The sequence below is a fragment of the Podarcis pityusensis genome (genome assembly GCF_964106645.2).
Source record: "Podarcis pityusensis genome assembly, chromosome: 6".
Lineage (NCBI taxonomy): Eukaryota > Metazoa > Chordata > Lepidosauria > Squamata > Lacertidae > Podarcis > Podarcis pityusensis.
Genome location: NC_138030.1, coordinates 21,020,344 through 21,044,311, shown reverse-complemented (window position 1 = coordinate 21,044,311; position 23,968 = coordinate 21,020,344). Strand labels below are relative to the sequence as shown.

General features: G+C 42.9%; 1 protein-coding gene across 4 annotated transcripts in view; it reads left to right on the top strand.

Moving 5' to 3' along the window:
- The first annotated feature begins 668 nt into the window (after positions 1–668).
- The window catches only part of EYA2 (EYA transcriptional coactivator and phosphatase 2), a 133,512-nt gene continuing 110,212 nt past the window's right edge, over positions 669–23,968 (top strand). Inside the window, exon 1 of one of the 4 annotated variants that reach the window (XM_081011283.1) lies at positions 669–794. The gene's annotated coding sequence lies outside the window, so the exon portion shown is untranslated. Of the gene's footprint in view, positions 835–1,008; positions 1,087–1,118; positions 1,364–23,968 lie in introns of those variants that run through there. The other 3 variants (XM_081011282.1, XM_081011281.1, XM_081011284.1) reach the window with 3 other exon arrangements.

The following is a 23,968-nucleotide window of genomic DNA, read 5'->3' as shown; positions in this document are numbered from 1 at the left end:
TGAGTGGTAAACAAAAACCTGCCACAAATGGGTCTGAAGGACACTGTTTGCCAATTAAGCTCTTCTCTACAAGCATCCAGATTCTGCACTGGGTGGGGAACTAAGACTTAGACGGCCCACAAGGTCCCTACCATCTCTACACTTATTATTTGACACGTCTTGCAGAGTGTTGTAGTCTGTTATCCCTGGTGTGGTGGAAAATACGCTGATGATGGTGTGTCGGCGGCCACACAAGGCAAGGACCAAGATGCAGTCTTCCCAAACTAAGAACGCCTTGCTCAGGCTTAGCAGCCGTCCTGAAGTCAACGGGAGATACAGTATTTCCAAGTAAGGCTGCAGTCGTGTGCACACTTACTCCGCAGCAAACCCCACGAAACTCTTAACTGAAAGCTGAACAGCTTACAATGTGATTAGGATTGTCAAGGTATACTGGGCAACATACCTTGACTTTAAAACTTCAGGGTTGCAATCCTAAGTACGGTTAATAGGGAGTAAGTAAGCCTCGTTGGAACCAAGGAACATTGCCGAGCGTTGCGCGCGCACTGCAAGTCCTGCTGAAATAAATAAGAGTTCACTTTAAAGAAAGCGACCTGCGCTGACGACTTAACGTGGAACGATACCATTTAAAAAGCGGGTGGCGCGGTGAGGGGGAAACTAGTAGAACAAATCTGCAAGTGAGTCGAGCTGGCGAGCCCGCGCGCTAAGCCCATTCTTCGACGATCGCCTGTCTCTTGCGCCATGTAACCAAGCGCAGGCTACTGGAAATCACTCCTCGGGTTACACTTCGGCGCAAGGTAACGGGAGATGTTCTGTTTGCAAGCAACTTTACCAAGTGTAGGTAGAAAGAAGGAAAGAAAGTTTTCCTATTCTCCCTCCTCCCAGACCTCCTTGGTTAGAATATAACAACTCGCCGGTGTGTCTCTCTTTCGCTCGCCTCCCGCCCTCTCCGTCCCTCCCTCCCTCGTTCACTCATTCGCTCTTTCCTGGACGCGCGCACCCTCGCCGGCCGCCTCTCCCCACCCACCCACCGAGGACTCCTGGGCGCGCGTGTGCGAAGGAGCCGCTGAACTTTAGGTAAAGGGCAAGGTAAGGGCAGAGCGGCAGCATCCTTGCTCCTGAGTGGGCATGTGCAGACCTCGCGCGCACATGCTCACTGGCGCGGCGGCGTGAGGAGTTTGCTGGGCACGTTGCTCGAAGGGGAGCGGACGGTGCGCGCTTTCCCGGCTGCTGCGCACTTCTCCAGTTCGGAGCGGCGGCGGCTGTCCGGAGCGCAGGCGGCCTCGCGCGCTCCTTCTTCTCCTGGCGCGCAGGCGGCTGCGGGGACAGGAGCCCGGCGGCGCCAGACGCTCTGCGGCAGCTTGCGGTGAGTGGACGGGACCCCCGCCCCGATGCAGTGCCCTCCTCCCTCTTCTCTCCATCGCGCACCCTCCTCCCCAGTTCATGATTTTAGCAAAGGGGCGCCGGGTGGAGGCGAGCGATGCTTTGCGCACTTGGAGATCCCCAAGCGCATTCACTTGCCCTGGCCGGGTGGAGTGGAGGTTACCGGGGCTGGGAACGGTCCTTGAACCTCCCCAGTGGGACATTTCTTTTCATGGAGGCTTCTTTGTGGGGGACGGGGGGACGGGACTGCTGCCTTAGATCTTAAATGTTGGTTGACATCTCTCCCCATTCTTGGTGAAAGGATAAAAACGCGCCTCTTCCTCATACATCACCTCGCGTTCTCTCTCCTTTTACGCGTTCCAAGTATTTCAGAACTTAAAATCCACGCGTGTGTGCGTGTGTCTATACATACGTGTCCCAGGTGGCTTTGGGAAGCGGGGTGGGAGGCTCTGAATATGTTTTATGCCGTTGTAGCTCAAAAAAGTGAGTGGTTGATGTGGATAAGGATTTATCTCTCCCCCCCCCCCCCTTGTTTACTATTCAGTGATGAGGTTTTTTAAAAAAATAATTTACATATCTGTCCACTTGCTGTGGAATCTTGACAGATCCTTTCTCTCTCTACTTACAGCATTGCTTTGGGGATACTTTGCAAAAAGATTATTATTGTTTTGTCAAACGTTTGCTGAGTAATTTTTGTGTCACAACGTATGGAGAGGTTTCCCCGCGTGTTGAATGGGTCTGCAAGAGCCTTATCAAACCTCTTGCCTTATTTCGAGTAGGTGAATGCTGATTCTCTGTCTTAATCACTAGTTGAGTATTAGTGCGTAGTTCCGGGCATTTCATCAAGTGGAGTGGATATAATGTAGGCATAAGAGAGTTTCAGTTGTGTGTGAAAACTGTGTATAGGTAACCCTTCAGTGATGATAGAAAATGTTTATTTCAAGAAAATTAACATGGCAACGAAGGAAAAAAATACTCAGTTTGTTACACCATGGATAACTATATTTATTTAGCTGCCATTAGAGAAATCAGCGCTCCTGTTTTTATATGTTCTAGATGGAATGTTTTGAACACCCCAAATATTAAGACCTTAGTAACACCACTATAATTGAAAAGGTGCATGTAATGAATGTGGCATCAATCATAGCTTTACATCTGTTTCAAGTTTTTAATGTGTGCATTATTTAGCAATCACCACACAGAGGAACACCAGTGAGCAAAAGTTCTCTGTTTTAAAAACGAAAATAAAGTTGCAAGTGAATGGGAATCTGCCCGTATAATGTCCTGGTGCTTTTACCAATGAGAATAGTATAATCTTTAAATACGGCATTTGTAATATAAGCTATGGATGCCATTTTGCTTTAGGGTTGAATATTTTAATCCATTTTAAGATGATGATGATAATAATCCCAAGCATACAAGGTATGTCTAGATTTGTATGTTCTATCAACATTCAAATTTAATATGATGGTGATACTTTAAGAGGGAGAATGTAAAAAAAAAAAAAATCGTTATTACGAAAAAGTAGAATTGACTTACTGTTTCAAGAAGAAAAGTTAATGTGATTTATACATATTAAGTAAGCATTTAAGTGTGAAATTGAATATTTGTGCTCTGAGAAAGGCCCTTGAAGGAAGTTTATAGCGTACAGATTGCTGTGTTTCTCGGCCAATCTTTATTAGATTGATATGCTCCTTTTGGATTAATTACTGAACTTTCAAAATACATGTGGTGAACCAGTTTTCTATTGTTCCGTATCTGTTTTCTTGGAGGCAGTGTCAGGTGTATGCATCCCTTAACATTCTTAAAGCAATGGGCCAGGTTGTGGGTTCAATCATCTTGATGCAAAGGTTTACAGGAAACAGCATTTTGAATATCTCAAGGAAGTTACAGTATTTCTTTCCTAAGCAGGGCTACTAACTTACATTTGACTGCCATAAGCTTCTGGGTGCTGATCCTGACAAGAGAGGAGGCATAGCTGAAGATGAGAATAGTTAAATACTAGTCCTGTTTTCCCCTGATGGTTTCCCCTGTTTTACTGTAGCACATAGATTTTCTTTAAGTTGGACTGCACCCCTGAAGCTTTTTCTTCTTTTTAACACACAGCTCGGTTCATATTTGTTTCGACACAAGCCATCCAAATTATGTGGGGTTTCCTCTCTCTTAATACGCTGTAAATGAAACGTGAGAATCTCAAAGCACAGCCGTTTTTTGACAGCACCAACTACATCCCAAGGACAGTCTTGAAACGAGATTTTCAAAACTAGCAACGAAACAATAGTGTTGGTTCAGAAGAAGCACTCCACACACCCAGGACAGTGCCAGAACATAGCTTCAGAAGTATCATAAATCAACACTGTGCCACAGGTCCTAAGGACTTCTGCGTTCTGGAAGGTGGTGTACTTTTCATATCGTTATTTTTCTCCTTTTGCTTTAAGCATTTGCATGGTGATTCTGGCTACATGGATCTGTAACATCACCACATGGGTGAAATGCTCTGGACCTGTAGTTGTGGTAAAGATGAAGACCTGTATAAAGCTAAATTTGAAGCTGCTTTGTTAATAATGGTGGTAAAGAAAATTACCAGTAAGAATCTGTGCCCGCCTTCTGGAGGGTTCTATTCTGATGACTCCATATTCCCACCTGAACGTGTAACTGTGGCCGGAAAAGGAACACATCTCATTGGTGATTGGCCTTTCAGACATTAGTTTAATGTGGTATTAGGCCTTGTTGCATTAACTTTGTTCTGGAAGCTTTTTATCTCAGGGCTTTACCTTTCATAATGAAGTATTTAAAAATAATACACATGTAAGTGCAGAATTGTATGGGGGTTTTTTTGTTGGTTTTTTTTGTTTTGTTGGTCTATCTACTCATATTTTGCCTACATGAACAGTGCAGTCCTGAACCAAAGTAAATCCCATTTAATTCAATGCAGCTTCTTTCCAGGTAACCTTGTATAGGATCACAGCCTCAGACATTAATAGTGTCCATCTCTCTGCTTACTGTCATTAATGAACACTTGTATTGTTATTGGGCTGAGTTTCTGTGGCATACTCAATTCATTTTCTCTGATAAATTTTGGTATCGACATGTCAATTCATGCTGTCTCTAGCTAGTGAAGCTGAAAGGTACTAATTACTAATCTTTCCTATAATCTCCCCGTGTAGCAAATTCATAGGCTGTGCCACTTAATGAGAAAATTGTTACCAGAATTATTATTATTATTTTTTGAAGGAACTGTGTTTTGGAGATTTATGTAAACCAGAAAACATAATTGCATTTATGAGAAAGTGACTCCTTCCCTCTCCCGAAATAAATTAAAACAATTAAGGTTAAAATGAAATAGTCAGTTTACATATGCTGGGTGAAACTCAGCCAAAATAAGCACATTTCTGTGCCATTGAAGTCAATGGGATAATTAACTTGCCGTTGAGATCAGCGGGACTTAAAAATGCGTAGCTTTGGTTAGATCATGCTCTCGGTTTTAATGCACAGAGTGTAAACTGTAGCCAGATAAAAATCTTATTTATTTAGAAAAGGAAAAATACTAACAAGAGATTTACCCTTGAGGTAATTTGGTTGGTTGTAAAGGAATGTTTCGGATGCCTCTGACTACACTGTGTGGATAAATGAAGAGTTGTGCTGGCGGGGCGGGGGGGGGGGAATACCTGGAGGCTTTTTGGTTTTATCAGTTTATAACTTTAAAATAAGAATAAAATAAAATAAATCTGCATAGATGCAATAGAGAACGTAGTTACTGTTATATTTTGCCTTATGAAACCATAAAAGGATCACAACAGATTCATTGCCAGGTATAAATTATTTCAGCTGCGGTGGTTTTTCCAACTTTTGTTACCTCTTGTGGCTACAATCGCCATGTAACTAAAGCTGAAATTATCACAAGCAGCTTCAAAAAAACCCAGTCTTTATATGCATAATTCAGTCCAGCAATAATTTCCCTTCTTTAAGTGTGTCTGTGGCTCCCACTCACCATTCTGTAAAGCAAAGTATTGCAAACTCAGCCAGATGCGAACAGGAATAAGAGCTAAACAAACAGAGAGTGATTAAGAGAGAAGAAATTGCCTTTTCTTGGTCTTCTCTTTACTTTCTTTTCTGGCAGAAAAGCCACCCCAAGTGAGCTTATCCCTTTTCAGTTACATTTATCTCAAGTCAGTTCAGAAAACAACCCGAACAGAGGGCCACCAAAACTGATGAAGACAATGCCTAATCTTTATTTATAGATCTTAACTGTTCTAATGGTGTTTAACAAACACCCTGTTAATATCGGGTGAAGATAAATCCCACAATTAGGTGGCTGGAGGAATAACGAGAGAGCTGCATTTCAGCGACTGTACCATGGGAGCTTAGGTCAGTAGGCTGTTGCAAGAGAGGTCTGGTGGGATTCTTGCTGTAATTTTACAGGGGAAATATTAGAAAGGATTTATATCCTGAAAGCAGGGTGAAATTAAATAAATAGAGGAAGAACAGCTTTGCACGGAACAGTTCTAAAAACAATGTTTCTGAGAAGTTTTTGTTCGTTCCTGCAAGGAGAACACGGCTGGTTTCTGTTGCACTGATGGAAAGAAGAGCTGATGTGTTCACTTCTGAGTGTGAATGATATACGTAGAGGAGTACTATTTGCCTCCTCTCCCTTCTAGAATGGTTTGGGGGATAAACTAGAAAGTGAGGCTTCTTCTCCCGTACTTTTCTTGAAAAAAGTAGCAATATGCAGAGGGCAATGAGCAAAATACTGGTACATAATAAGAGAGAGAACCTGCTTCTTCTAGGCATATGGCAGATGTTTCCTTTAGTTATAGTTGTAGTTATAGCAGTGTACTGCCACTCTTTGTCATGGTTTGTGCTAATAACCGAAGAAGTGCATGGTTTTGTTTTGATATTTTTTTAAAACAACAACAACCCTAAAAGTGTCGTCTTTTGTGGACAACTATTCTATCCGTTATCACATTAATTGTGTCGTATGGATAGCATAGATGTAGTCGACTCAGTGTATGTAAAAAGCTGTGATTTGTTTCTTTGTTTCTATTGCACAGTCATATGTTCTGTTCTTATTCATGGCCTTGTAAGAATCCTACAGGGAGGAAGAAAAGAGTTGGGGCGGTTTTAAGAGTGTAACCAGAGCAACATTGTACAACATTACAGATGGAGATGTTTCTCCCATAATTTCAAAACATTCTAGAATCTTGAAAGAGTCTTCTATCAGTAAGCTTTTGTCACAGAGAAGGCATGTTTAGCAACGTTCCATTCTTAAGCTTTAATATTAAAAAAATGGGTGCAAACCAACTACAGTTAATGGAACTTTAAAATAACCCCTGTTAAGAATTTGCTTACCATATTTTTCGCTCTACAAGACGCACCAGACCAGAAGATGCACCTAGTTTTTGGAGGAGGAAAACAAGAAAAAAAATATTCTGAATCTTAGAAGCCAGAACAGCAAGAGGGATCGCTGCGCAGTGAAAGCAGCAATTCCTCTTGCTGTTCTGGCTTCTGGGATAGCTGCGCAGCCTGCATTCGCTCCATAAGACGCACACACATTTCCCCTTACTTTTTAGGAGGGAAAAAGTGAGTCTTATAGAGCAAAAAATATGGTAATTCTTCCACTGAAATCAATGGGACTTTATAGAGTACTTTTAACATGCCTTTGCTGAGCCAAAGTTATATTGTATAGGGTACGTGTGTTTGAAATGCTACAACTTGTGAGCAAGCAAACCATGAGAACACAAATGACCAAAAGTGCAAACTCCTGGGGAACTAAGCCAAACCTTGACTCGTGGTTTACTTCTCTGCAGACTACTGAAGAGCTGTAACCAAGGTTTGCCCTGTGTTTTATGGCCTGTGGTTTGTCCAGAAGAACTAAACCACAAGCCTGGGTTTAGATGTCACACTAAGCAAAACCGTGGCTTAACATAGCAGGAGAATGACCAGGGGCAAACAAAGCAGACATAATCTCCCCTCCGGTAGCCTGCACGTTTGCTAATTTGTGCTAAACCGTGGTTTGCTTTACCATCGCATGCAAATTAGGGCTTACTGTGCCACAAACCCCGTCCAGGGTTGTGTTCACCTAAAGCCCGAATTTACTTGTTCTTGAATGTGCATCAGCAGTGTGCCAGAAATACTAATCAGCATACTAAATACTATCAGCAGTGTGCCAGAAATACTACAGTGTGCCAAATACTAAATTCAATTGAGGCTGTTGCAATTTACTTATTAGTTTGGCAAAATAATAGCCAGGCAAGTATGAAACACCTGGCATCACCTTTTTGTCGAGAGCAACAAATGAACAGACTCTGGCCCCGGTGATTAAATTACTGGTGTACAGCTTTTGCTCTCAGAGGGTTCCATGTGAACACTTTCATTTAATATGGACGGTGCTACCGTTTCAAATTGTACATGTTCTGACTGCTAGCACAGAAGTAATCCTTTCAGTTTAGCAGTGCACACACAGAGTGTGCGAGGCTATGAGAAATGTCTCCGTTTATCGCTTCTGGCCCATTAACTTTACATGCTGGCTGATCTAAATGGCTAAGCCGGTTTTCTTTCCTATTCATGCATGCATGCTGGGAAAACACCCAGTGATATGGCATGGGATAATCTACCAGAATTTCCTAGCACTTGAGCGACTTCCATTTATTTCAGTAGGAATTGCGCAGAGCTACAGGAGAACACCATATTTGGTAGTTCTTCTGCATTTTGTATTCTGAAAAAGCCTGAGCTTAAACGTTGCTGTAACACGTAAGGATTTGTTTCGTGTTTATGGTTCAAATCTTTTGGTGGTTGTTTTTAATGAGATTCACTTTGGCATTAAACCCCTTGGGCACTCCACACAGAAAGGTGGGGTATAAATTTAACAAATAAACAATTTAAAATTCCATCAAAACATCTAGCACTTCAAGACTGTGGAGTAGAAACATCATTTGGATGACTTTGGTATTAATGAGACTGCAATGGTCTTTGATTGCCACAGACCAGTCCCCTAAATGTTCCTTGAAATTCTAAGCTTGACATTGGGCATGTTAAGGCAGACACATGTTTAGATATATATCCCTGTCTGACATTAAATTTGAATGGATGAGTCAAGATAACAGCTACTCATGTCACCCATGACATGCTGTTCAGTCGTGGTATTAGAGAGAATTATGAATGTGCAGGTTCCCTGTTAAATGTACCAAGTATCTGGTATAAAACATCAAAGATCCCCCTGATAAGTCTCTCCTGAAAAATGTTGAGAATTGGGAGAACACGAAACAAGGACTCTGAGAATCAACAACATAGTTGGGTATAATCCTTTCCCCCTTCTTTTAAAGGCTTAATGGCCTGGTTTTGAATGTACTTGGTACTTCTAGAGTCATAGGACTGATGTGACCATTAGGTAAGGTTAGAGTTGTTGTTTTTCCAAAAAAAGCCAGTGTGTTTCTTTAAAACAAAAGAGGACATGGTGTGTTCATCAATACAGGTAAAGAAAAAACACATTTGAGATCGGCAGTCTTTTGAAATCAGTATTTTTTTCCTCCCTCACCTCTTCCAAAGAGTGTGCAATCCTATTCACATCGACTCAGAAGTAAGCAACATTGAGTTCAGTGAGGTAAATGAGTATAGGATTGCAGCCCATGAGGTGTTGTTTTTTTTACTCTTCCTGAAGGCAATAAAATTATGTACTTCATTTTACTACAACCCATTTGAACTAGAACATCAGAAAAAACGAGATTTTAAGAAAAGTAATATTATGTTACAGCATACAAAATAATTGGATTTTAATCCTTAAAGTAATGGCATACATTCACCGTTCTTGTAGAATCTGCCTTTTGGCAACAAAGAAATGATGTTAAGTGTGTGGGACAGTAAGTGTTCCATTGCTGTTTATATTTGGCTTGCTTATTGCTTTATTAATTCATATTTGTAAAAACAAAATCCAGAAACAAATGTCTAGTACCAGTTACATAATGAGACCCATCAAAGCTCAGTTTTACAACTATTCTTTTGAACAATATTAAACCTGAAATGCTAAAATATTGGGATGTTGATTGTAAAATGGTTCAACCATGATAACTTTATGGTTTGGATTTGTTGTTGCTGAAAATAAGACAAGGTATTAATATTTAAAACAAATGGGCTTCTGCTTTAATCTCAGAACTAACGTCACATTCTTGACATCAAATGCAGTTTGTTCTTGTTTTGAATTGGGTAGGGTCTGTGTCAAGCTTTTTCATTGGGTTTTTTTAGCTATACCACAAGGAACCATATACAAACTCACCTAAGAAAGAGAATACTTACTTAATTCCTATAGCTACAGCTGGTTTGAAAATGAATAATATAAATTGTAGTTCCACATAGGTTTGCTCAGAAGTAAGCCCAACTGAGTTCAGAGGTTATTGAATTCTTAGGTGAGTGTGGGATTGCACCCTATATGAACCAAAAAATCCATTTGTTTCTTTACCACTTCTTTTGTACGCACCCCCCATTTTCAGGTGGCATTGTTTCTCCTGTGTCTACTTTCAGAAAAAAACAGGAATATTTCAAAGGCCATTTTCAACTAAGTAGTTGCACTAGCAGAGACCACGAGCCCCACTAACACAACAAGACCTTCCCTTTCCTCCTTCTGCTGCATGCCCCTGTGCGCTCCCCAAATCTGACTAGAAGGACGTCGGTGAGAGGAGATGGGAGATTGTGCCATGTGGCATGCAAATGCTTGCAATTATGGAATGATCTTTTTAGCACTATGTTGAATTCTACCCCAAGTATTTAAATTTTGAATCGGCAGAATTGATGCCGTATTTTGGAATGGAGTGAAGTAGATGAGGGGACGTGGGTGGTGCTGTGAGTTAAACCACAGAGCCTAGGACTTGCCGATCAGAAGGACGGTTCGAATCCCTGCGACAGGGTGAGCTCCCGTTGCTCAGTCCCTGCTCCTGCCAACCTAGCAGTTCAAAAGCACGTCAAACTGCAAGTAGATAAATAGGTACTGCTCCGGCGGGAAGGTAAACGGCATTTCCGTGTGCTACTCTGGTTCGCCAGAAGTGGCTTAGTCATGCTGGCCACATGACCCGGAAGCTGTACGCTGGCTCCCTCGGCCAATAAAGTGAGATGAGCGCCGCAACCCCAGAATCATCTGCGGCTGGACCTAATGGTCAGGGGTCCCTTTACCTTTACCTTTAAAGTAGATGAATATATTGAAAATTTGAGACCCTTTTGTGTCATTTATAGAAATAAAAAAAAAAAGTATAGGGAAGGTTATAAGAATTAAGTTGTTATTGTTGTTTAGTCGTTTAGTCGTGTCCGACTCTTCATGACCCCATGGACCAGAGCACACCAGGCTAATCCAAAATGGGTTGGATGTTCACGTGGCCAAAAGTGGGTGGGCACTTTCTCTCTCTTTCTGCTGCCCCCCTCCCCCCGCCCCTTTGGCAACCTTATGAATTTAGGTCTCATGTGGCCCTTGGGCTGTAGGACTTGAAAGGACTTGAAATTATCTGCAGTAGAAGGGTTGAAAAAAAGGCCTCTGTGTTAGGGCCAAACTACATGTGATGGGGGAGACTGTGTGTATTTATGCACAAAAATGAGAAACTGATCTATTTGTTATTCGTTATTATCTATTTAGTGCCTGTTGCCTGTTCACCCAGTGAGCTTTGTGGCTGAGTGGGGGCTTTGCACCTGGGTCTCCCTGGTCCTAGTCCAACACTCTAACCTCTGCAACACACTGGATATTGTTGCTCTTGTCTTGTTCTTTGTTGTTGTTGTTAGTTTTAATGATTACTTTCATGTTGATTTGTAAGCTGTCCTGAGTTTTCATCATAGCCTTGCAGGACAAAATTGGGTAAAATAAATGTATAACATAAATGTATGTCTGTGTGTTCATTTTACCGTCAACGTGATGCAATTTACTTTGTTGCTATGCTTCAACTGTTTTGTGAGCCGGCGTCTGGTTGTGGTATGCACAGAAAGGCAATACATACATTTAATTTTTTAAAATAGCAATCTGCTCTTTAATAAGGTGGTCTGGTCAGCAACTTCAGACGTGAGCAGGTGAAACTACACCTTCTTAAAATATGTATGGCAGCAGAGAATTCAGAGGTGTGCAGTTAGTTTCTGTGTTCAGAGAAGTGGAGGGGAGAAAATTATTATTTAGAAAATTAGTTTAAACTTGGAAGGAGAGGTAAAGTCTCTCATGCATCCACAATAAATTGAACCAATATGGGAAGAGGGGGTAGTGGTTGCATGCTCTGAGAAAGCTGGTAAAAAAAAAAACCCATAAAGGATGAAAAAGGGAGCTTATTGTTTCTAGAGTGGTGTTAGAATTATCCTATTCATGAATAATGTGTTTTGCTCCAATGTGGTTTTATAATGAGTCGCTTAACTTGGAGCACAAATCTCTCTCCTTGTCTGCTTGGAGCTTGTTTGTTAGTTTTTATATACGGTATTTGTATACCACCTTTTATAATTGGGACAGTTTAAAACTTCTGCGCTCGCTACCTAGTCTAACTGCAATTCACTGGGTGATTGACTTCAGAACGAAGCAGTGGTTGGATAAGACACAGGTTGGAAACCACAAGCACAGATTTTTCTGTCACATAGGCCAAACCATATTGATCTAGCTGCCCACCGGCCCCCTCTGCCCTGCTAGATGGCCTTTCCCAACGAAATGCCCTCCAGATGTATTGGACCACAACTGGACCACAGAATTTCAAGACAGAAATTCACAGGCCCTTCTGCTTGCTCTGCTCACCAGCCACTGAGCACCTCTTCAAAAAGCTTTGAGATAGTGACTGGCTTTGCCCCAAGAAGCTCAGGACAGAATACAAGGCTCTCCTATTCTGACTCTAAGACACCTGCAAAATACTTCTGTTTTTGTGTAAAGGGGTTGTGTTGGTTGCGTAAATCAGAGCAACTTGGGTTTTAGGTTGTTTGGTTTGCCATGATTCTTAGCATTTTATGAATCACTACATACAGTGGTACCTCAGGTTACATACGCTTCAGGTTACATACGCTTCAGGTTACAGACTCCGCTAACCCAGAAATAGTGCTTCAGGTTAAGAACTTTGCTTCAGGATGAGAACAGAAATCGTGTGGCAAAGGCACAGCGGCAGCGGGAGGCCCCATTAGCTAAAGTGGCGCTTCAGGTTAAGAACAGTTTCAGGTTAAGTACGGACCTCCGGAACGAATTAAGTACCACTGTATTAAAATAGCAAAAGTGCCTTAGAGACCCTGGAACCTGCAATTGGTTAGAGTGTGGTGCTGATAACGGCAGGGTTGCAGGTTCAATCCCTGTATGGGACAGCTGCATTTCAGGGGGTTGGACTAGATGATCCTCAGGGTCTCTTCCAACTCTGCAACTCTGAGTTTCATACTTCAGCTTCTTTTTGAGGTCAATTCTCATCTTACAGATGGGGAGCTGAACCTCAGGGAGTATGATTTACCCCGGGTTACCTAGTCAGTTTGCAATCTGAGCAGGAATTTGAACCATGACCTTCTCCTCCTCATTGGGCCAACTTTTACAGGGGAGTGGGACCACCTGAGTGGGAGTCACCTGACATCATAATGATCAAGGGAGGTCACTATAACTTTAAATTGAGGTCTTCACTACTCATCACAAACCCAAGTCTAGACAGGAATGCAGTAAACATACCATTTTCTTGCTCTTTCCACCTTGCTTGCGGAAGACCAGTGAGTTGACATCTGTTACACTTTTTATAAAAAAAAACTTCTATAGCAAAATGCCCCTGAGATGTTTTTTTAAAAAATTAAAATTCATTGGGCAGTCTATGTATATTGATCAGTATTTTTCAATATCACGTTGAAGCTACTCCTGCATTCTTGTTTCTTTAATTCCAAATAGAAATCCAGTTATTCCTAGAATCATAGAGTCACAGTTGAATAGAGAAGGGTCATAGCTCAGTGGCAAAGCATTTGTTTTAGATGCAGAAGTCTCAGGTTCAATTCCTGGCATGTCTGGATGGGGCTGGTAGAAATCCTTCGCTGAAATCCCCGGAGAGCTGCAGCCAGTCAATGTAGACGGTATTGATCTCGATGGACCAACGCTCTGACTCTGTATAAGGCAGCTTCCTGTGTTCACAGCCATAGATTCTCTGGATGGTACTTAGCAAACATTTCATCTTCCCTTTCACACCTGGAAAAGAGGAATAATGCTCAAAAGTGTTGTTTCGGGTGGCAAGAAAAAATCAGTGCGCTACAGTTGGATGGGCTTGTTTAGATGTGTGGTGGTGATTTGAGTATCACAAAGGGAGTTGTTCGGACAGACAGAACTTAACCGGGTGCAAACTCATTACAGTGATACCTCTGGATACGAACGGGATCCGTTCTGGATGTGACTGCGTGTGCACAGGTCGTGTTTCACCACTTCCGCTCATGTACATGACGTCATTTTGAGCGTCTGTGCATGCGCGAGTGGCGAAACCTGGAAGTAACACGCTCTATTACTTCCAGGTCACCGTGGAGCACAACCCGAAAATATTCATCCCGAAGCTACTTCAACCTGTGGTATGACTGTACCAGATTTGTAGCTGAGTTGAGCTCCTGGGGAACCTATATCATAGGCCTGTACGCTCACAGTGGTGTTTTTGTGAAGTCACTGAGATTGTGCAAACCCTAGCATATGCAAGCACCACTTCACATGCACACTGCCTGCCTGTGAGCCCGGCCATGGCCTGAGTTCAGCACTCCAAGATACTTATGTGCAGTGTGAGCCTGAGCAATACATTGGTGTGACCAGAATGACAGTTATATAGGGACAAGGGCCAATCTGGTGTTATTTTGATACTCACTCCTTTGACTGCGCGGCAGGTTTTACGCCTGATAGCTCAAGGACCAAGGAAACTCAAGTTCACACAGGGCGTGATTTTAACCCTGGAGTATAGGTGTGTGAGGAGAAGCACAACAAACAAATCAAAGACTCTGAGTGTGTGCATACCACCCTCACTGAACTTTCTCAGGAGTGAATATTAAGGCACATTTACTGAAGCAGAAGTCGGCATAAGACTGTATGGTGTCTCATTTATCTCAGACACTTTTTAGAATTCTAATAACATATTTTTCCACTTTGGGGGGGGAAGTGGGGGAGTTTCTGTCCCTCATTGGTTGCGCAGGGAGGGGGGGAGGTAAAGCAGGAATGACGAAGAATCAGACATAAGGTGGAAAGCAGCCCTTTTTCATTATGACATGGATCCAAAGGTGTACCGTATTTTTTGCTCCATAAGACGCACCTAGTTTTTGGAGGAGGAAAACAAGAAAAAAATATTCTGAATCCCAGAAGCCAGAACAGCAAGAGGGATCGCTGTGCAGTGATCCCTCTTGCTGTTCTGGCTTCGGCGAAAGCAACGCGAAGCCTCTTCAGGGCAGTGGGAGGAAGGCTTCACACAGCTATCCCAGAAGCCAGAACAGCAAGAGGGATCACTGCACAGCAATCCCTCTTGCTGTTCTGGCTTCTGGGATAGCTGTGCAGCCTGCATTTGCTCCATAAGACTCACACACATTTCCCCTTACTTTTTAGGAGGGAAGAAGTGTGCCTTATAGAGCGAAAAATACGGTACTTCATGAGAAGAAATATGCTTGCATTCACACAAAGTAACCCTCCAAATTCTGCTGATTTCCCCACTCTCCATTCTGCTAAAGCCCTGTAATGTCCCCACACTGTTCATGAAAGTCCCTTGATCCTCAGAAGTAGCTTTTGGAAGACCAAGGCAGATGCAGTGGGCAGGAGGAGCCAGTGAAGTACCGTTGGGCGAGCTGAGTCCCATTTGTGCTTCTCTCGATCCAGCTCTTGTATTTTTAAAAAATTCTGGGTCCCTAAATTGAGAATGCTTATCTTATGCTCATCGTGGAGGATATTGTATGGTCATGCAATCTGCCAAGCAACTGTAGATTGGCACCTGTCATGTTCATGAAAATAATATTCCATGTATTTTAATTACAAGTATCTTAGTTATGTGCGTTCCTTGCAGGACTTCAGCTCATTAAAGAAAGCCTGTGTGGTGTTCTGTGCTAAAAATGACCTTTGTGCATGAGTTACACACACACACACACACACACACACACACACACACAGTGTGTAAGCATGCAGCCCTGTTTAAACCAGATGGCTTGCTTTCTGCCTGTATCTTTTTGTGGTACAGGGTGCCTTGTGACAGCAGTCCCCCTCTCTATGGTAAGCTGGTCTCTTTCGGCTGGTATTTGCGCCTCATCGGTCTTCCACCCACGCCGAGTTGACATTTTACACCTGCTTCTTCATGACAGAAAACTGCTCTTCCTCCCTTTGCCCAGCATCTCCTATTGCAAAACTTGGTCCAAAGCCCAGTTTAAAAGGAGATCAGCCAGTTCGACGGGGCATTGCTAAAACTCCACATTGTCCTGACTGGAAATGCTTAAATTATTTGCTTGTTTGTAAAGTGATTTCTAATATGGTTGTCCCTCACTAGACTTTGGTAGATCTTGTGCTCTTTTCATAAATAATACGTCTTTGCATAAGAATAAATAGCGTCCCAGTTCAGACATCACACTAAACCATGGTTTAGCATTGAAGACTCCATAAAGCCTCAGGGTTGCTTGCTGCCTTCCTCTTCTCCTCTGTGGACAATGAGGACATCAAAAGACTGGTTTTGCTTTAGAACTGGAGTTTACCCCCAGGGGTAAACTATCAGAGCCAGGGTGGGCAGGGACTTTTCTCTATCAGCCTCCCTCTCTGCCTCTTCCTTTGCACTTTCTGATTCTCCTTGCTACCAGTGGCGGAGGAAGCGGGATGTGTTCCGCCCCGGGTGTCATCACTGAGGGGGGTGACAAAACGACAAAAATAATGAGTTTTTTGTTGTTTTTTAATTGGGCTTACGAAACTTTTTAGTTCAGTCAACAAATGTAACACAGCTGGCACTGGACGCCATACCATGGGGGCCGGCTCTTACCGCAGGGCCTGCAGCGTGCCCAAGCCACGTGTCTTTCCTGGGAGTGACGTGGGCACCAGCAGGTTTTGCACTGCCTGAAACGGCAGCGTGAGACTTGTGTCTGTCCTCCACCTCTCCCTCAGCCATCCTACAGTTGAGGGAGAGGTGGCGGAGAGGCTCCATGCAGCGCCCCCCCCACCCCCATTTGCGGCTCGCCCCGCCCCTGGCTGCAGACTAGCTACGCCGCTGCTTGCTACCCCTGCCACCCATTTCGCCCCTCCTTGCTAACCACATAAAATCAGGATGAGAGCTGCAGTTTGCCCACTGCTGCTTTAGAACTAACTGAAGTTTACTGCAATGGCTGAACTTTGGCTAGTTAAAGCAACCCAGGTTATCACACCATGGTTTGATCTAATGGGGTCTATCTAACCTGTGTTACACAGACTACAGACAAACCGCTAGCAGCACCTATCCCTAACTAAACCTCATAACTAACCTTTTTGTTAGTGAATTTTACTCATAGAGGAAAAGTTACTGAAGTTCAATGGCCCATACAGGATGGGGAAATTACTTTCACCACCAGTCGTTTGGAACTTTAAAGAATATTTATGAACCTCCAAGTCATGACAAAAAATAGCATGGTGGTATACAGAAAAATCATTAAAACGTAATAACATTCTGAAAATCATAAAATGTAGAACAAATGAACACTGGATAAAATCTATTTTCCATAAAAGCTCAGTGAAGCAAAAAGTGTTTTAATTCAATATTCGAATTCTAGGTGCCTGATTTCAATAGGAACAACATTCCTCTTAATTTTTCCACTGCCTCATTTAGTAATGTATTATGTGTATATCTCACCTTCACCCCAGGGAGCTCTAGGTGATGGACATGGTTTTCCCTCGCCGCATTTTATCCTCACAACAACCCTGTGAAGTAGATTGGCTGAGAAACAGTGATTGGCCAAGGCTGCCCAGCAAGGCTCATGGCTGAGTGGAGATTAGAACCCGGGTTTCCCAGGTCTCAGTTCAGCACTCTAACCACTACACCACACTGGTGTGCAGTATGCAGGGGTTATTACTCTTGTTGTTATAGTTCAGGTATTTCCCACTCAGGCTTGAACTGTGGCTAAAATATAACATCTGCAATAGTTCTTGTTTATTGGGACCTTGCTATTTTGTTCTCCAGGCTCCAGGGGTAACGATACAAGCCTTGTCCCTTCGAGGCCTGATTTCAAATGTGATGCTAGGCATGTAAAAGAAACAGCTGGTGTCACATTTAAATCGGGTGCCAGTTCTTATACATGCACCATTAGCAAACCAGCATGGACGGCACCTGGTGTGCTAACACTGCATTCACAGGAACCAGCCACCCAGTGTATTCCATCTTGAGATCCTTGGAGAAAGGGCGGGATAAAAATAATAAAAATGTAAACATGATGTCAGCTGCCTGTAACCCCGCACGGGTAGGTTTCTCTGTCATGCCTAGCATCACTCTTAAATCAGTCCTGACTTCAGTGGGATTAAATGTTTTTAGTGGGCAGTAGATTTCAAGAACGCAGTGTGTCTACTCTTGCGTTCTTTGCTGCAGTTCTTAATGCATGCTCCTCGTCCCACAATGTTCTAATCCTATTCTTCCTGTATATTCCATTCCTCCATATTTCATCCTCTCAAGATTGTGAGAGCCTTCTGTATTTTTCTTTATATTTTTTAAAAAAACATAATATACCATGCAAGGAAACCGAGGGATGCTGTATTGACTTACAGTTTATCGTTTTGAAAGGTTCTGTCCGCCATCTTGATTCAAAATGGCATCCAGTTGTATCCAGACTTGGCTGAAAACCTCCCTGACCTCAGGAACCATTGGGCGAATTTAGGTTACAATATCTTAAGAGTTGTTGAAATCATAGCAAACAGGCAAATGAACCATTTTAACACCAGAAACTTTGTTTGTTTCAAAAAAATTTTTAATATGCCCATCATCTTATAAGCAATCCCAGGATGGGTTATAATAAAATCGAATTAAATCCAAAGATACCGCAACAGATCGTAAGAACAGGAACAGATAGAAATGACAGCAGAAGCAACAGCAATACCACAGCCCTGCCATATATATATATATATATATATATATATATATATATATATGTATGTATCAGTATCCTATAAATTTTATGCTATAAAGTTTTTACAACTTGGTCAAGCAACAATATCCTATAATCTTTATAGTATGAAGGCTTGCTTGACTAAATGGGTCTTCAGCTGGCCCCGAAATCTCATAAGGGGCAACCCCAGCTGCATCTCAGAGAAGTGGGTGTTGTATAATTATCTAACTTCCTCTTCTCCCACCCCAATTTCATGGTGTGAAATTCAGTGTGACTCTAGACAATAAATTAATGTTTGTAGTTTGTAGTTCTGCTATTGTCAAGGGTGCACGTGGCCAGAAGAAATTTTATTTACAGGCCAAAGAACATGTTCAACGTAAGAAGGAAAAGCCTCCAGACACAGTCAAAATTGAAGTCTTACTCCAAGTAAAAACAAAGTTATGTTTCAGATAAGATACTCAAACGTTAACAGATGCTCGAATGTTTACAGACTGTAATACAGTTTTTCTTTTTGCAACTTGCTTTTCTAAACATTTTTTTGTTTTGGTTAAGGCTACCTCCTCCCTTACTCATATATATCTGTATCTGTATCTATCTATATCTCTGTTGCACACAGCAGGCACTCCAACCTTAAAATATATTATGCAAAAAGATGAACAGGTGGGATAGGTGCTATATACCACACACAAAGCTTTAGGCAAGAAGATGGTGAGTTTTTAGGGGAGATCAAATGTTGACTAAATGACAACTGAATAAATGGCCTTAACAGCTCTTCTGTTCTGGGCAGACTAGGTAATTACTGGACATATTATTAATTAATGCTATTGAAATAGCGCCCAGAGGCTTCACCTTGCTGCCATAACAAAGACAGTAATTGCTCCAGACTACGGTAGTAATCAATGCATGGGCTTAGAGTGGATGCCAGTAGATAGGGGAGCATTAGATAACTCTGCGATGAAGATAACAGGATAAGCGTGTTGTCATCTTCTCTTCTGGCAACTTGGAGTACAGTGTTCATTGGCTTTATAGAGGAGATAAATGTTCAGCTTGTCGTTCTGTTTGACTGTGGAGCTGCTTCACATTTTTACACAATAGTTGTGTTTACTAAGAACACAAGAGCCAAAGGCACATCTAGTTCTGCGTCCTGCTTTCACAGTCGCCAGCCAGACGCGTATGAGAAACCCAAAAGCAGGTAATGTGTGCAACAGCTCTGTCCTCATTTGTGGTTTCCAGCAACTGGCGTTCAGAGGCATATTGCCTCACGAAATAGAACATAGCCATCATGCTTAGTTACTTTTCGAGCGTCTCAGGGGTGGGGGTGGGGGACAATTTGCTTCAGTGCTTCCACTCCTGCCTCTGGAGTCATTTCTAGAAAGTAGAGACTACTGTTCTGCACCGTGGGAATTGTCCTGTGGTGTCCCGCTGGGTTCCCCACGCCATTAAACATGTACATGTAGCTGCTAGGAACTGTCACCAGAAGATCTGGAGCCAAGTGTCCTCAATCTGCAGATGGCACTCAGAATCAAGAGAGGCCAGTTGAGGTGTTAGCTTGGTGCTTCAAGGCAGTGATGGGCTGGATGTGGGCCCAAAACAAATTGAAGCCAAATCCTGAAAAGACAGAGGTGTTCTGAATTCTCACATCCAGGAAGTGGGGAGATTACCTGTTTTGGACAGAATTGCACTCTCTTGAAAGAAGCAGGTCCACAGTTTGGGGGTGTTTCACCACCTATGGTCCAAGAAATAACTTGGACACCATACTTCATCTTCCATAATGGATTGTTGCAACCGACTTGGAAACTTCAGTAGGTCCGAAATGTAGCAGCCAGGTTAATGGCCAGAGTTCCATTTAGATCTCACATAAACCTTTTCTTGAAACAGTTGTGTTTCAAGGTCCATGCTGGGTTTGGAAGCAGAATATTGCCGAGTGTGTCCCAACCCTGCACATGGTTAATGAATGACCTGTCCCTTCCCATAGACTCCTGTGTGTGGCAGAGGGAAGGGGACTTCTTTCTCCTTCTGGCACACAAAGAGGTCCCTTCCCCTGGAAGTTCACTGCAGGCATCTTACGATTGCCAGAAGGAGATTTCTGGTTGTTGTGTTTGTGGAACGCCTTACAACGTGTAAGGTGTTGTTGGATACTGTCAGGCCAATAGTTCATCCCTTAAAAATATTTAGCCTGGTGGGTGAGAAAACTCTGGCGCTTGAGGTAATGACATTTGATCTGCCTTGACTTCCAAACTGGCTGTTAATCCAAATGGATTATTATTTTCTTAGCCCACCCAGGAATATTTGGCAGTGCTTGGGAAAGGGTTCCCTGAAAAGCCAAAAACTTAACTTGCTATGTAAAGGTGCTATGGCCAGGAGGGTCAGGCATTCTACAGGATGAGCATGGCAACTGAAAGGACCTCTGGACCTTTGAGATCAGGAACAGGGCACCTAAGACCCTCCTGATGTCACTGGACTTCAACTCCCATAATTTGTGGCCATTGGCCCTGCTGCTTGGAGCTGATGGGAGCGAGGGGCTTCTCAACAACATCTGGAGGGCCACAGGTGCCCCATCTCTGTTTTAGATCCGCAGTTTCAGTTGGTGAATGAATCTGGAACAAAGCCTTGAATATCGAATGAAGTGATGAGGAAAGAAGGCAAGATGTCCACTGACCTAGCCTATGCAGGCAGCAGAATGTGGCGCTAATTCCATGAAGTGATAGCGAGCAGTGATGTTTCATTCTGCGGGGGGGGGGGGGTAGGTACCATTTTCAATCCTCCCAAATATTGGGGTGGAGTGATTCCTGCATGTTTTCTTTAAAACCCTAACCCCAAACTTGGCACATCAGGAACAACAAACTGACTCATCCTCCTTCTTCCTGCATCACTTTTCTTTATTTAGAGACATTCTTGTTGTTGTGATTAATAGCATATTCAGAATTCTGCTCTCCACCTGCAATGGGAAATATTGAAGACAGTTCTACCACCCCCTGCAGGGATGGGAAACCATGGGGGTCTAGTTTGAACCCATTTCCCCTAAACCAAAGGTTTTTAATCTTTTCGAGTCCACGGCTCTCTTAACCAACAACCTTCTGTCTGCGGCAATTCTGTGGGGCCTAGGAGCTTGCCCGCAGGGCTGGCAGCCTCTCACCCTTTTTTGTAACACCCTCCCTTGTGGAACACCCTCAGCCTCATCTCCTCTCCTCTCTCCTTGGGAGTCCTCTGGGCAGCTGCTGCTTCCATCCCTGGTCTCTGAGCTGCCCCCCACCCCACACCAAAGAGAGGTGCCTCCAAGAGGCACCATTCGCTTGTGGAGCTTATAGCCAGGACTGCTGCAACAAACACTGGGCAAGCCTTTGGGAGACAGAGATGCAAGAGGACCTCAGAGGAGGGAGGGAGGGAAAGAGGGACAGAGGACAGTGTTGCCCATGGCACCCCGGACTATCATTCAAGGCACCCCAGGGTGCCACGGCACACTGGTTGAAAACCACTGCCCTAAACTGTTGATATCAGCTGATGGGTGGGAAGATAGGTTTAAATTCTGAGGTAGGGCATTTGGCTGTGCATATATATTGAGCCGTGATGAGCACATATGGGAGAGAAAACTCATAGATAGAAAGGTAGCTCAGAGATAACTTTTAAGCTGATTTTTAATACTCATGAAAAAGTCCACCACAAATAGGCACTTTGCTTATAATTGATTGCAGTGAGAGAACCGCTGAGGATCTGGATAATTTGAGCTTGCCATGTGTCAACCCAGAAATTTCTACTTGTTGTTCCTGAAGCCTGAGCTTCGACAGTAAGCAACACAGCTTCCTGCTTTCTGCTCTGGTAGACCCAACACCTGTTCTCTACATCTTCTGTGGGGAACAACTACATTCCACTTTCACTATGGTGGGCAGAAGAGGGGAGGTGATCACCTAAAAATCTAAAAATAAACGCGGTGTGCCCATTCATATGTTACTTTAGTTTGTTTCTCGCACTAATAAGAGACCAATCAGCTCCCAGCCATGTACAGCAGTTTCCATACATTCTGCTACTGCCAATAGTGAGAACCCTGACTATATTTCCATGGCCAGCTCTGTGGAAAAAAAGCAAACATAACTAATGTGTTCATTAAAATATATTGGGCTTTCATTGTCTTGCCAATAATATCCCCAGAGAAGGGTATTCCTTTAGGTCAGTAGTTCCCAAACTCTGGCCCGGAGGCTACTAGTGGTCTGTGAACTTAGCACAAAATGTCCTTGGAGCTGTGGTTGAAGATGGTGGATGGCACAGCCATTGCATTAAAGACTAACTTTGATTATGAATTTAAGTGCTTCTTTCATGTATTGTGCTTTGTTTCATTCCAATTTGAATTTTGTGACATTTAAGAAAAGAAGCAATAAAAGTACAATTAAAAATCATACAGTATCTAGCACAGCACACTGCTGTTGGTCAGAAAAAGTGTTAAGTGGTCCGCCAGCAACACCTTAAGCAGTTTTCAAGTGATTTGTGGGAGAGAAACCACTGCTTTTTAGGTGAAGAAATGATCAAAGGATAGTAGTAAACTGTTTTGGGAAAGGTGGAAGTGATGTGGCTATAGCTGCATTCAGTTGAGGGGTTTGTTGTGTTAGTTTTACTGTTTATAATGCTAGTGCTTATGTCCTGATTTATAACATTGCTTTTACATTGCAATACCTTGTGGTGTTATAGAACTGAATTTTCAAACTGATATACCACCGTGCTTGCTAAATTTTAAACGGAGGGAAAGATATAGCACCCTAAATCTCATCTGTGTTGAACTTCTGAGTCAACAGGGTTGCAAACAGACTTTGTTTTTGTTTCTTCTGGGAACATTGGGCATGGAAATAAGTGCTAAACTTCTGCTAGGTTACACTAGATTTCCAGAGGTGCCTTTTATATCGGTGGAAGCTCACATGAAATGCAAAAGCGAATACAGTGGTACCTCGGATTACATACGCTTCAGGTTACATACGCTTTAGGTTACACACTCCGCTAACCCATAAATAGTGCTTCAGGTTAAGAACTTTGCTTCAGGATAAGAACAGAAATCGTGTGGCGGCAGCAGGAGGCCCCATTAGCTAAAGTGGTGTTTCAGGTTAAGAACAGTTTCAGGTTAAGAACGGACCTCTGGAACGGATAAAGTACTTAACCTAAGGTACCACTGTATGGAAGGAAACATGAAGCTGGAATGAAGCTGCTGTCTGAATGCACCTTCTGTAGAATATAACCAGGCTAGAAACCTGCAGAGAGAAATGAATTGCAAAATGGGCAGGTATAAACATGTTCCCAGCCCTAGAACATTTATTCACAACTAGAGCGGAAAGAAGTCCTTTTTCTGATGCTTGATCTGTGCTGTCTGTAGCGGTTTTGTTTTTTATATCCACAATGGGAATTACAGACTTTTTAATCAAGCTGCTGTAGAAAAATGTTGTCTTTATATCCACAGGGGAAGACTGTAATAAATTAAAACAGCTTCCATTAGCCTCCTCAGTACTTAGCTCAAGCACTTAAAACTACTTTGGACTCTGCCCTCGTTCGACCTCTTCACCTTGGCTCAGATGTTACCCTTTCCCCAAACAGAGTCTTCAGA